Here is a 14,105-nt window from a genome sequence, read left to right as displayed (position 1 = left end):
TTGACCACATTCTTGTTTTCCACAAGGTCAGGGACACAAAAAAGGCACATGTTATAATGGAACAATGAGACTTAAATCAAATATTTTTTCGGCTGGTCAAGGACACCTGCATGCTTAATAATTAGGGCAGAAGGGGTTAACTCTCCATATGAAAAACCTGTACTACTTAGGAAAGCATACCAAAACTGGAACGATTCCTATAGACAAAAGTTACTAAGATTCTGCAGTCCAGTCTCTTAACCACAATGTTCAACTGTCTCATCTGGCACAATATAATGGTACCTATATTGTTAATATTACAAATATAGAGCCTGTAATTATTTATGTACTACGCAGATAGCCATTTTGATTGTGCAAGTACTAGGACCTATATGTGAATTTGGGTAAACCATGCATTTTCCTTTCTGACCTACATTCTTCAGCACCCCACAGTGAATGTCATATGGTTGGCTTTTTGTATTCTATAATGTATGGAAATGAACGGTACACTGATTTTCTGAATATTTACTAACAGCGGTGAAGGTCAGTTTTTGACCTGCACATCTGTTATAACTCTGGGTGAGGCACCATTTGTATTAATGCTGGCATATTACACAGAGTGTAGCTCCAAAGCCTGTCCACATCTCATCCCCATTAATAACAGACAATTTATTTTATAAATGAGGTTTTAATTTTTTCCATACCTTCAGATTTTGATAAGTTATTTAATACTTAAAACTTCTAAGTCGACTCAAAAAAATGCCCAGGCTAAGGAAATAAATATTATAAAACTGAAAGAAAGACAAACTAGCTTTGCACATGAACTTGATCTTTCAGTGGCCTATGGTAAAGAATGTAAGATTTAGTTTAAAAATAAATGTACACAATGTTAGTGAGGGCTTCTGATTTAAATGGAGTTTTAATACTGATCTCATAAAATTTGGCAGCAGAAATGAGGTTAATATTTTACCTCTTTGGGTAACAGTCTGAAAATTCAGTGTAGTACAGAGACTAAGAAGAATACGATTGAGGGACAGTAAATAAGGTATAGAAGTAAAAGAATGAAGGAACATTTCAGAGGGTCTGACGGGTTTCAAAAATTAAGGAATAGGGGAAGCTTTGTAGTTGTTTGACATGCTATGCATGGTCAGTGTTGAGCACCACTTGCTTCCATTTTACATGTGCTCACTGCTACCAATAAGCCCAGTACTTGCCCCACTGGAATGTCTATATAGTCTGATATGGAGATAAGCATTTTCAGCTACAACCATAGAGGGATGAACAGCCTGATAAAACTTTTTGTAGTTCATGGAGTGCTGTAATCATGCTCAAAAAATGGGAAGAAGACAAGATTGCTAAGCATATTTCTGATGCTGGAAGGGTAGATAAGCTTTATTAAGCACCCTTTACAACTGTTAAGATTCGGTCTTATGCTAGAGGTTAACAGTTGACAGTGCCAGCCATCAAAGAACAGTGGCAGAAGGTAAAAGAGATTTAAAGGCTGTTATTACTTTACTCTACTACAATAAACAAAAAGTGAGGCAGAATGAATTGTCTAACAGCACTAACAGCATTTAAAGCTGTACTTTCTTCACATCCCTACACGTTTTTCTTCAAATGGTAGCATATGGAGCAGATAAAGCTACACACACTAAAAAGAATTATGATAGTTTCTCAATGATCATAATCCATATTATATGTTCTCAACATTCATGCTAAGCTTCACCCTCAAAGTGAATTTCTTGGCATCCATGTTAAGAATATTAAATATGTTGGTTATGATCAGACACTCAATAATCCTCTATGTTATAACATTTACTACCATTTAAACAGCAATTTAGACCAGTATTCCTAGTCTGGGGCTTCACAAATGACTTAAGGTAATCTGCAAATGGAAGCACTACATGGATATGCAAATAAGGTCAGCAAAAGTATTTTGCAAAGAATAGGAAAAAGCAAAATCATTTTTGAAAACACAGCCATTTCTCTCAAAAGTTGTGTAATATTAAGCAGTGAACTGCACCCCAATTAAAATTATTTTTTTCTTTTTTTTAAAAAAAGGGGGTTATAATGTTTTATATAGGGGTATTCTTCTGTGGAGTCTCTAATGGTTTAATTCACCCCTGGGGTGGCACCCATGTCCTTCATGGACAGGTGTAGCTGGTGTTGATCACAGACCTGCTCTGTTCATAAATTAATTCTGTGAACTACTCAAAAAAGAACAAATGGAGATATGTGGGATTAACTTGGCTAGGCTTGTAAAGGCCCTAGGGCAGCTAGCCTAGTAACCACATATGAACCTATAAAAAATAGAAAAGGATAGATAAGAAAGATTGAAATAATGGAGATGAACAAATAAGAGAACACACAAGGAAAATATCAAGGCTTATGCTAGAGGAGGTGTGAGAAGAGTGACACTATATTTTTGTCGGCATGTAAAACCCTATTTTTTCTTTTTTTTGCTATGAGAGGATAGTGTAAGTGGGAAATAGGTACGAGAGTATAGGAAGAAGGGTAAGGGAAGAAGAGCTGAGGAAGTGCCAGCAGGAGTCCCTTGAACATGTCCACTGCCAGATGGTGCTGCAGTGGTGGATCCCAATGTTGAGGTGGTAGGAGCATGTGTTGATGAGCTGGTCAACATACTGAAAGGAGGCTTTAACTGGCTGAATTCACCTTTCCAATACTTCCATGTTGATAATTGCCCTCTATCAAGCTCCAAAGCCCCCTTTCAGTGATGCTTGCCAGGCTGTCACGTGTCAGGTTGCCTCTGGGATTGGTGCCTCAAACCCGACCCTGTGAGAATGTCCCAGGATAAGCAGAGGGTGAGGTTTCTCTTGCCTGGAAGGTACATACCTGGCCTGCTCTGGAGGGATTTGAATCTGTAAAATAAGGAAAATAAACGGAAGAAAAATAAAAAAAACTTAGGGAAAAATGCATAATGAAAATAAGAAAAACAGAAAAATAAAGGTAGTAGAGAGAGACAAAATATAAAATGAACAATATATTCACATATCATGTTTACATGCCATTTCATATAGTACTGAAATATTACAGTTAAATCTTTATTGAAGTAAAACTTGTGTATAGGAAGTACTTATGAACACAATAGGAGAAGCCATTTGGGAAGGGCTTGTGTACTTGGAAAGAATGACATGAGTAGTGCTTATGCATACTTCAGATGAATTCAAATGGCAGGGGCTTGGGACTTTTAGAGGGAGTATATGTATCTCTCAAGATATGTACATGCAATGCATGCAATAAATTGCTAAAAAATAACCTTTGTAATCAATAGAAGTAATCAGTGAAAATAGAGTAATGCCATTTATATTTACATATTTCTGACATTAGCTTGAACTGCAATGGTTTCAATTGCATTTCTTTCATCTGCAAAGCTATACAAATCTGACCATTACAGAAAGAGTACCGCAGTTATACACAGGCATATTTCTCTTTTTCTCAAAGTAATATAACAATTTTGAATCCTTTTTTATTCTTCTTATACATATTGCAAACTAATAAAACAGAATTGTGTGGGACTTCAGTTATACTTATTAGAAGATTCAGCCACAAACCAGCCACATTGGGCTGGATTCACGATGGCTTGCACAGAGTCTATGAGTAGAGTAAGACTCCATGCAGCCATCATGTCCAACGAGCGATCCAGGAACAGCCTGTAGGGGCGTGTAAGAGAGCTCCTAAAACGTCTCCTACACGGACAGGGCTGGAATATGCAAATTACCTCACTTGCAGCCGAAAGGCATGCAAATGAGGTAAATTTGCAATCCAGGAAGCACAAACCTGTCCGAGTAGGAGACGTGTTAGCTGCAGAAATGTACTCAGTTGACAACTGAGTACCATTCTGCAAATAGCACAATGGAGCCTTGTCAGCTCCAAATAAAGGTTGCATATGGTTGAGGAAGCATGCCAATGGCCAAATATAGGGCAACTGGAAAGTTTCCCAGATGCAAATTTAAAATAAAAAGATTTTTTTTTTCAGCGATTTCTGATGTTTAAGCGTAGCACAGCGCCACGCAAACGGGGTACGCTATAAAAATCGTAAAATAAGACAATAAAAGACACAAACGTGGAATTTATGAAAATTGTTAAATGACAATGTAAGGGAATAGCAAGCTGAAGACAACATGGCCACCGAGTAGGGGTTGCTAAGGGGAGAAGCCCAGTCTAACACATGTAACCAAGCATTAGTAAGCAATCCTATGTAAATGAGTGTTAGGATAGTGAATCGCACTTTTACATAGCAAATGAGCACAGTCAGTGGAGTTTAGGAGTAGGATATGGGGAGGAACAGAGTAGGAGATAGGTGATATCACAAGGGGGGTATGTATGAAAGTAGTGAAGCTCATTGGAGCACAGTGGCATGTGTTAGCTGTCAGACATCATGGAAAGAGGTGTGTCAACAGGTAGGCCAGGGAAAGCCAAGAAATGAAAGGTGTATACTGTGGGTAACACCAAAGTTTCTTGCTGAGTGGGTATGCGCGTGTGTGCGTGCCTGTAAACTCGAGTAAGACAGAGTGCGCGTGTGGAAGCGTGAATGCACACGTTTAAGCTGGAGTAAGCATGCATAAGGCTGTTGGAAGTCCTGTAAGCATGTTTGCACTGGTGTGCGCGTGTTTTAACCCAAATAAGCAAGTTTTAGTCCATCTAAGCATGTGTGCACACGTGTGAGCTGCTGTGAGTGTGTTTCCGCTTGTATGCGTGTCGCTCCCCTGAGGAAACAGAAAGGAAAAAGGAAGCACAACAAATAGCAGGAAGCTACCAGGGAATACTAGTAGAGCTAGCAGGTGCAAACAATCAGAATCAGGCAATTACACAGGCAGAACAGTAGCCCAACCCAGCACTTAAAACTCTGCAAACAACAGTGCAGTTTGTTTCTCTCAAGAGATACTGCAACACTGGAGTAAGCTACTAGAAGTGAAAACTGAAAAAGCTACACTCAGACAAAAAATGCTAGGGGCTGCCATTGCTGTTATAAGGTGACATATACAACATGCTGAGGGGGGTGACAATGCAAATGCTGCCGGACAACCCACAGTGAGGAGACGGAGAAGAGTGTACAGGCCCAGGGTCACCTACCAGGGGTTACATGAGCTGGAAATAGTGGAGCACTATAGAGTGGACAGAGACCTCCTGCAGCAAATTGTTGAGCTGTGCAGGCCATGCCTCACACACAGAACCAACAGAGGGGTACCCATCCCAGTGGAAAGCAAGGTATGTGTTGGCCTAAGAATACTAGCAACAGGTACCTTTCAGATATCAACTGCTGATATGATGGGGATATCACAGGCATCAGCATCCAGGGTACTGCACCAGTTTCTGGATGCCATGTCAGCACATGTCGGTGATCATGTATATTTCCCCAGTTCCCATGAGGTATTGGCCAGCAATATGCGTCTCTTTCAACAAATAGCAGAATACCCTGAGGTAGTGGGTGCAGTAGACTGCACACATATACACATCAAAGCACCAGGTGGTGAGCAGGGTAGGGCCTACATTAACCGCAAGGGCTTCCCCTCCATCAGCTGCCAGGTCGTGTGTGATGCCCAGGGCATAATAATAAATGTGTGTGCTGGCTGCCCTGGAAGCTACCATGATTCCCATATCTGGCATCTGACGCAGCTGTACCAGACATTTGCCAATGGGGACATCCCACATGGTCACTTAGTGGGGGATGCTGGCTATGCACTGGAGCCGTGGCTGATGACACCCATCAGAAACGCACACACACCTGAACAGGAATGCCATAATGAGGCACACGCACAAACACAAAATGTAATCGAGTGTGTGTTTGGGTTGCTCAAGTCACGGTTCCGGTGCCTGGACACATCTGGTGGAGCCTTGCAATACTCACCAATGACATGTACCCAAATTGTCATGGTATGTGCTATGCTACATAATATGATTCTGCAAAAACAGCTGCAGCAGGACCAGCATAGGCCTAGGCCAAACAGCCCCCCACCAGTGCCAAGGCCATCACAGGCAGAGCGTGACTCAGAGGAGGAACAACCTGAGCCTGCCCCAGTAGGCAGAAGGAGGCGTGCCCAGTATGCCTTGGCCTTGGCAAAGAGGCAACGCATAGCACATACACCGGCTCAGTAGGAACCCTGGAAATGATACCTCTCTCTGACTCACACATATAGTAAAAGGGATGCCTAACTTGACACTACCTGTTTTTAAACATGTATAGGGAGTGCGGTATGTGCATCTGACATAGGCAGCCCTGCAGCACCAACTAAGGCATGATTGCCATGTGTTAAGCAATGTAAGGTAGTGCTAAACAGCATTTACCACCATGTAGTATATGCAAACTTGATGACCTTGAGTATCATCCTACCCTCACCAAACATGAGGCCCCAATATGAAGACAAGATGATCAATTACAACAATTGGCTTAAGTATTGGTGTCATTGAAAGGGGACACAATGCCTGTCAGCCTGGGATGACATGCTCGACAAGACTTGATGCTTCGCTAGGGATGGATTTCACCTATCACCTGTGGCCTTTTGGATATTGCCAAAGGCTCTTGTCACCCCCATAGTGCCTTTTTAGGTAAGGCTCAAAACACAAACCCACCTCCATAGGTATCACAAGGGATAAGAAACTATAGGTAATGCTACCCAATGCCAGAAGTCTAAACTGCAAGATGCACGCACTCCAAACTCTCCTCAGCATGGAGAATGTTGATATCTGTGCAGTAACAGAAACCTGGTTCAAGGCTCCCAAAAGCACCCTAGCATTAACAGGTTACACCTCATGCCATGCTTTACAGCTGCAAAACATGGAACAAACTACAAAAGGAGGGTGAGTATCAATAGTTTTCAAAGATACCCACACCCCCAGGTTGGTGGCACAGCATGAAGCATCGGAGACTATCCATGTGCAACTAACAGTGGCTAAAACTGCCTTCCAGTTCATAGCCTGGTACAGACCACCCTCCTAAACCCAGGAACCATACTTGGCCGACTGGAGAACAGATGAAAATATGAAGATCTCCCCAAACACCATTATATTGGGCAACTTAAACTACCCAAACATAGAGTGGGAGCATTACCCTAGCCCCAACACCCTAGCCCAAAGGTTCCCAGAATTTATAAACCAAAATGCTATGGAACAACTTGCTACCACTCCCACAACAGGGGAAAACATACTGGACCTGATCATCACCAACATGGGGACTCTATGCCCAAGACCAGAAGTGTATCCCTCACTGGTAAGATCAGACCAGAAAGTAATCTCACTGGATATTCACATCCCGATCCCAGCCCATGGCCAGAAAAACAAAGTGAAAATTATTCACTAAAGCAAATGTCACACTCCTCAAAACTGAGGTGGAATCCTTCACAGCCCCTGTGCCTGTGGAAAATATGGCCCAGACCTCATAACCCTTTATAAACGCATTCTATGAACACCTTCAGGAATGCATGGATCATGCAATCCCAAATAAAACCAAGACCCAATCCTCCAAAGCCAGGCATCCTGTCCGGTGGACCCCAGCCATAAACAAACCATTCAATACAAGGAGGAAGCTACTATATGATAGATCAAAATCCCAAAAAGGGAAGGCATCTCTGATCCGTATTATTGAAAAACTACGGCCACACATAAGATTGTCTAAGGCCATCTTTGAGATAAACATTGTACAGGACACCAAGGATAATCACAAGGCATTCTTTACTTATGGTAGGAACCTGTGTGGGAATCCCCAGATATGCTCAGAAGAAGTCCAAAATGACAAACAATACACCAGACCCACAGACATTGCCAACATCTGAGCTGACAGGATCAGTGCAAACTTCTCCCACCCTCCCCACCAAAAGGGCAAATATCTATCCCAGCAGAGTGCTGGCCCCCTGACATTGCAGATGCTCAGGTAACAGCCAGCCTCTCCAAAGCAAAACACACAGCATCAATGGGAACAGACAGTGTCCTGGGTTGTATCCAACTTGAACCCCAAGAAGAATTGAACGCAAACATAAAACCACTGTTCAATCTCAGCCTTACCACAGGATATGTACCCAAAGAGCAGTGTACAGCAATGTGGTCCCTCTCCCCAAAGGTGGTGCCTTAACGGATACTACAAACTATCACCCTAGAAGCCTGACTAGCTTGATCTGCAAAGCTATGGAAAGGATCATCATGGACCTCATAAATAAACATATTGGGGACATATAGACACTGGATCCTACCCAGTTTGGCTTTGTTAAGGGCAGATCCTGCCTCTTAAACCTGGTTGAGTAATTTGAAACAGTCACCAGGGCCATTGACGAGGGGAAGGTGGTCTACACAGCCTACCTGGACCTCGCAAAAGCCTTCCATACAGTACCCCACTTGGTCATCATAGATAAGATCACCAGCTTCAATATAAACCCCTATGTCACTAGATGGGTTGCAAACTGGCTCAAGGACAGAACCCACATGGTCAGAAATGCTGGAGCCATGTCAGACCCCAAACCAGCTACAAGTGGCATCCCACAAGGCTCAGTCCTGGGACCTCTCTTGTTTGGTATGTATTTCTGAGAGGTACAGGCCAACACAGAAGGACTGTTGGTGAACAAGTTTGCAGATGACTGCAAACTGGGCGCCATAATCAACCCTCCAGCTGACACAAGCATCCTACAAAAGGGCCTCATAGAAACAGACAACTGGTGCCAGAGCCATGTCCTCAAGCTAAACGCAAAACAGTGTATAGCCCTCCCCTTTTTCAAAAACTAAGTGCCCACAAATTACCACATAGGTGGTAACCCATTAAGTATGGAAGAAGTGATAAGGGACCTGGGAACCCAAGCTGATAGCAATCTCTCATTCAATAACCACGTGGCCAAAGTGTTTAGAAAAAACATTTCATATGGCCCTCCTAATCATGAAGGTATTCACATCTACATCAGGGGAGGTCATCGTACCTCTTAACTCATCCCTCATCAGGCCCATAACTGAGTACAATGCCCCTTGTGGGATGTACCTTATCAGACACCTTCAGCAGCTGGAAAGACCACAAAAGTACCTCACCAGGAGGATCAATGGGCTCAAACACATGCCATTCGCTGCCCGGTTAAAGAAACTGCAGCTCCACTCAGTGGCATACCGCCTGCCCAGAGGCAATCTGTGTCTGATGTATAAAGCCATGTCCAACCTGGAATCAATGGACATGCTGCACCTCGGAAAATCAGAATCCCATCAAGCTACGCGCTCAAGAGACCTGAACCTCAGGACTAAAATAAATAGGACATGCTGGAGTGACATATTCATAACCTAGAGGCTCCCCCCACTCTTGAGTAAACAGCCACTCCAGGTTAGCCAGAGTCCCTCATTGACTTTCTTCAAGAGGAATCTTGATAAGTGGATGGGAATTGTTGGTTTACCCTGGGTATCACTTCTATGTCACTGTTAGACAGAGGCACAGTATACTAACCTTGAAAAATGTCATGGAAAACTCCACTTAAAATGTGTGTTGAAAGCCAAACACACTCTGGCTAGGATTATAAATGCCCTAGGGCAGATAGCCTAGTATGAACCTATGAACAGAATCACACACACCAACTAGTACAACTGTGGTCAATGTGGAGTAATGTTTGGCAATGTCCACCCAAGTTGGTGAATACACAGCAATTTCGGACACGCCTGGTTTAAGTAGGCCATAGCTGAACAAAATGCAACATGCTCATAGTTGCCCAACTGGCCCTTAACCAGTCTGGTCTGCTCAGTATGAGCATTTAAAGCAGTGATGGGACTCAAACCCATGATACTGTGCACCATAGTGAAAGTACTGAACCACTACACCATGACAGTATTGCAGTGTTCACCCTGTATGAGAGAATATTACCAAGTCTTTGCAAACCATCACATGGAAACCCTGCAGGCACAGCATAATCCCTGTTGAGTTATGACAGAAAGGAGTCTGGCAGTAAGAAAACAACATGACTTGGAACACACACAGTATAAATGTCAATATTGGTCATGTTCACACACAACCAGAAATGTAGTGGACTCCAGATCACAACATATGGAAAGGTCACAATGGGCATGCTCACACACTTGGATAAATGAGACATATGTCAGGCAACAAACCATGGAAAGCCTGAACTGGGCATGCTCACACACTTAGGCCATGTCTGAGTATAGCAGTCAGTCACACATATCTGGCAATTGTATGTGTTAAGCCAGGAACCTACCACGATCCAGCAATCCGCCCTGTGCACACAGTTAAATGACAACAGACACATATATTAATATACTGGAACCCTGTCATGATCAAACATGTTACGCAGATACACAAGTTGTTCATAGAAACTGGGAAAGCTATGGCAATAAAGACCTGCAAACAGTAGCAGCAACAAATATTGTGCATCCCGAACATAAACATAGGTGCAGAGGTCAATACTAGGCTGTCTGCCCTAGCGAATTCATAAGCCCAGGCAGAGTGTATTTGGTGTCCACCTCCCCAGTAGAGTAGCCTACTGTGCCTCTGTAAAATAGGTCACAGAAGGCACCCTTTAAGGCTAGTTTGCTGTGCCTCTGTCAAGCAGGGTCACAGTGGAGATCCCAGGGGTGAATTTGCAATTTCCCATCCATGCGGCTGTATTTCGCTGGAAGAGGGTTGGCGAGGGGCTATGTCTATCTTTAATTGGGATTCAATTCCAGAGTGAGGGGAGCCTCTGGGTAATGAATCTGTCCCTGCAGAATGTCCTATTTATTTTTGTGCTGAGGTTTAAGTCCCTGGAGTGTGTAGTTCTAAGGGTCTTGTATGCTATGAGGTGGAGCATGTCCATTACTTCTGGGTTTGAAATGGCTGTATACATCAGACATAGATCACCTCTGAGTAGGCGTTAAGCAACTGAGTAGAGCTGGACATCCTTTAGTTGAGCTGCATAGGACATCTGTGTGTAGCCCATGATCCTCTTGGGGAGGTACTGTTGTTACTAGTAGAGGGCCACAATGACCTCCCATGATCTACATGCAAACACCCATGTGATAAGGAGGGCTATATAAAGGTCTCTGCAATGACTCTGTCAATGTGATTAGCAAAGGAGAGGTTATGATCTATGCGGGTCTGTGGGATATTGCTCTGTTATGTAGTAGTTTCCTCCTTCCGTTGTACAGCTTATATATGGCTGGGGTCAACCAGACCGGTCTCCTGTTTTGGAGGTGTCATGATTTTATTTGGGATAGCATGATCAGTGCATACCTGCAGGTGCTCATACAATGCGTTTGTAAAGGATTCTGCAGATTGGGCTGTATTATCTACCAGCACGGGGCCTTTGAAGTATTCCACCCCAGTCTTCACAAGTGCAAAGTCTGCTTTTGAGAAATTCTTTACAGTGATTTCCTTGGCTGGGGGTGGGGACGGAATATGTATGTCCAGGGAAAGTTGTTTATGGTCTGATCTTAACAATGACGGTTCTACCTCTGATGTGGAACATAGATTCCTCATGTTGGTGATGATCAGGTCCAATATGTATTCCCCCTTGTGGGTGTGGTGACTGGTTGTGCCATAGCACATGGATTCACAAATTGTATTGGCTGTAGGGTGATGTTGTTGAGGGCCTGAGTAGTATCCCCAGTCAATATTTGTGTACCTGAAGTCAACCACTATAATGGTGTGTGTAAAGACCTGCATATCCTACACTGTTCACAGGAAAGCCAAGTGCGGTTACTGGGTATGGGGGGATGGTCTGAACTACACACCAAACCAAAAGGCAGTTTTGCACAATGGTAGTTGTATATGTATGTCCTGTCATGCTTAGTGCAGTGGTACCAACCCAGAGGTGTGTGTATCTGTGATGTATATGGATACACTCCCTACTTGTGTTGTGTGTTACAAGTACTGTGGTCATGAAGCATGCTATAGAACATAACCTGGCAGTGCCATTGTGTATATGTGACCCTGAACTAGGCATCTGTTAATGCACAGATATTGTTATCCCCCATACTGTGGGATAGTTAAAAATGTACATTCTTCTTTGGAAAGACTGATGATGTTAGCACCCTATAAATACAACAGGAGAAGGGAAATCATCTAGTAATGCGAATAGCGCACTGTGCTAGTGCATCTCTCTCAAGTATCATAACATAATTAGGTAGGGGTTTGAATCCTGCAAACGCAATGTGTGGGGGGAGCAGGGGGGTGTGTATGTTTGCAATTCTCTGTGAAAGGAATGGCCTTTTTGAAGACTGGGATAACACACTAAAAGATGTACATTCCTCTTTGGAAAGACTGATGATGTCAGCACCTTATAAATACAGCAGGAGAAGAGAAATTATCCAGTAATGCGAATAGTGCGCTGCGCTACTGCGTGTCTCTCTCAAGTATCATAATATAGTTAGGTAGGGGTTTGAATCCTATAAATGCCATGTGTGTGTTTGTCACACAGTTTGTCAATGTGTTGTGTGTTTTGCTTTTATTATTGTATGACATATTATTATAACAGTAATTTCAATGCACACATCAGGTATGTGTGTGCCACATACTGATATGTACCTGTGACCTTTAATAGTTCCTACATGTGAAGCCTGCCCCATATGAATACAGTTGTTACCTTTGCCAGCATGTGCCGCAGCTTACCAGACCTTAGGCCATACATGTATGTTGGTGACCTTGCAGGCTACTGCAGTGATCTGTGTCCTAGGCCAACTATGTGACACACACCCATGAAAGCTTTGATAGATTAATGTGGGTGAGGGTTCATGTCTGGAGTATATGTCAGACATGTTAAAATACAGCAAAGTCTGTGAGTGATGGACACCCAGTGTAGGTGTATGGCAACTGTTGCCGATATGCATACAGATACCTTCTTGCTTAGGTGATACACCAAGGGACTGCAGAATACCTTTGGAAATGTGAATATCACAGGAAAGACAAGATAACACTTGTCCACATGTACACACCATTACCCGTTCTACATGATGGGTGCTACCACCTACATGGTACTGTTGGAATACTATGTTAACTACATGCCGATGCCAATGCCACAGTTGCATTACAGCAATACAGCATGGCTTGGACAACAGGTATCTGTCCGTATGATTCCCTTGTGGTGGTTAGGTGTGTCATGTGTAGAATGCATTGTAGGCCACTGTATGTAATTGCAGTCGTGGATGGACATATCCGTAGTGTGTTGACATGTACGTGAGACTGCTATATGCCAAAGAGTATTGTTCCCAGGGATGTGTGGGGCTCAGTAAGAATGGCTACTCGTATAGTGTAGTACTGCAGGGATATCACTGACACCTGGTTCCTACATCTGTGTATCAGTTGAGGAGACACCATGTAATGACTACTGAATGTCAGGCTATGTAAGCTGTGTATACTACCAGAATGCACACCATTGACATTTGGAAACCGTATCACCCACAGCATACAGTCAAACCATGTCATGTTCCATGCTAATCATGTTCACAAATTTACACCTGCAACTCAGTGCTGCAAACATCACACATGTACTGTCCACACTCCAACACATGCAGGCACAGGTACATACAACAGCCATGTGGCACATGTGCAGACAGTACACTTTGGGAATTAACACTGGTGTATACAAAACTGCAATGACAAACATAGGTAATGCATCATGCATGCTCGAATATACCCACAGCAATATCATTACACTTTACTGTTAACAACATGATAATATTACTACAGTGCTATGTAGTCACCCTATGCATCAGCACCATGCTACCCTGTTCCTGCATCAATGTTACAGATGGCAGGAGGTGGCACAGTTTCATCATATGCACAGGGTGTGTATTTGGTTTGCCAGAGTCTGCCATTGACACATCCAATTGACATGTATGTGTGTGTGTGTGTTAGTGAGGGAAACAGTACAACATGGGGCAATGTTGCTGCAATGTGTGTGTGTATGTGTTAGCCCTAGGTGTTAGCATTATGTGTGTGTGTATGCATGCACACAGTTCCACCACGTGGCTGCCATATACGGGTGTTTGTGAACAGCCACAGACTGTACCTGCCAGGTCATACAGATCACTGTCTCTGGCCACGGACACTGTACCTGTGACTGGCAGGGGTGCTACAGACAGTATCAGGTACTAAGCCAGACTGGGTATTGTCATCAGAAGCAGTGGGTTGTTGACTGGACACATGTCCCTGATGGGAC

Source organism: Protopterus annectens, chromosome 1.part1 (assembly GCF_019279795.1).
Source record: "Protopterus annectens isolate FY-2018-M chromosome 1.part1, PAN1.0, whole genome shotgun sequence".
Lineage (NCBI taxonomy): Eukaryota > Metazoa > Chordata > Ceratodontiformes > Protopteridae > Protopterus > Protopterus annectens.
Note: the sequence above shows the minus strand (reverse complement) of the source record.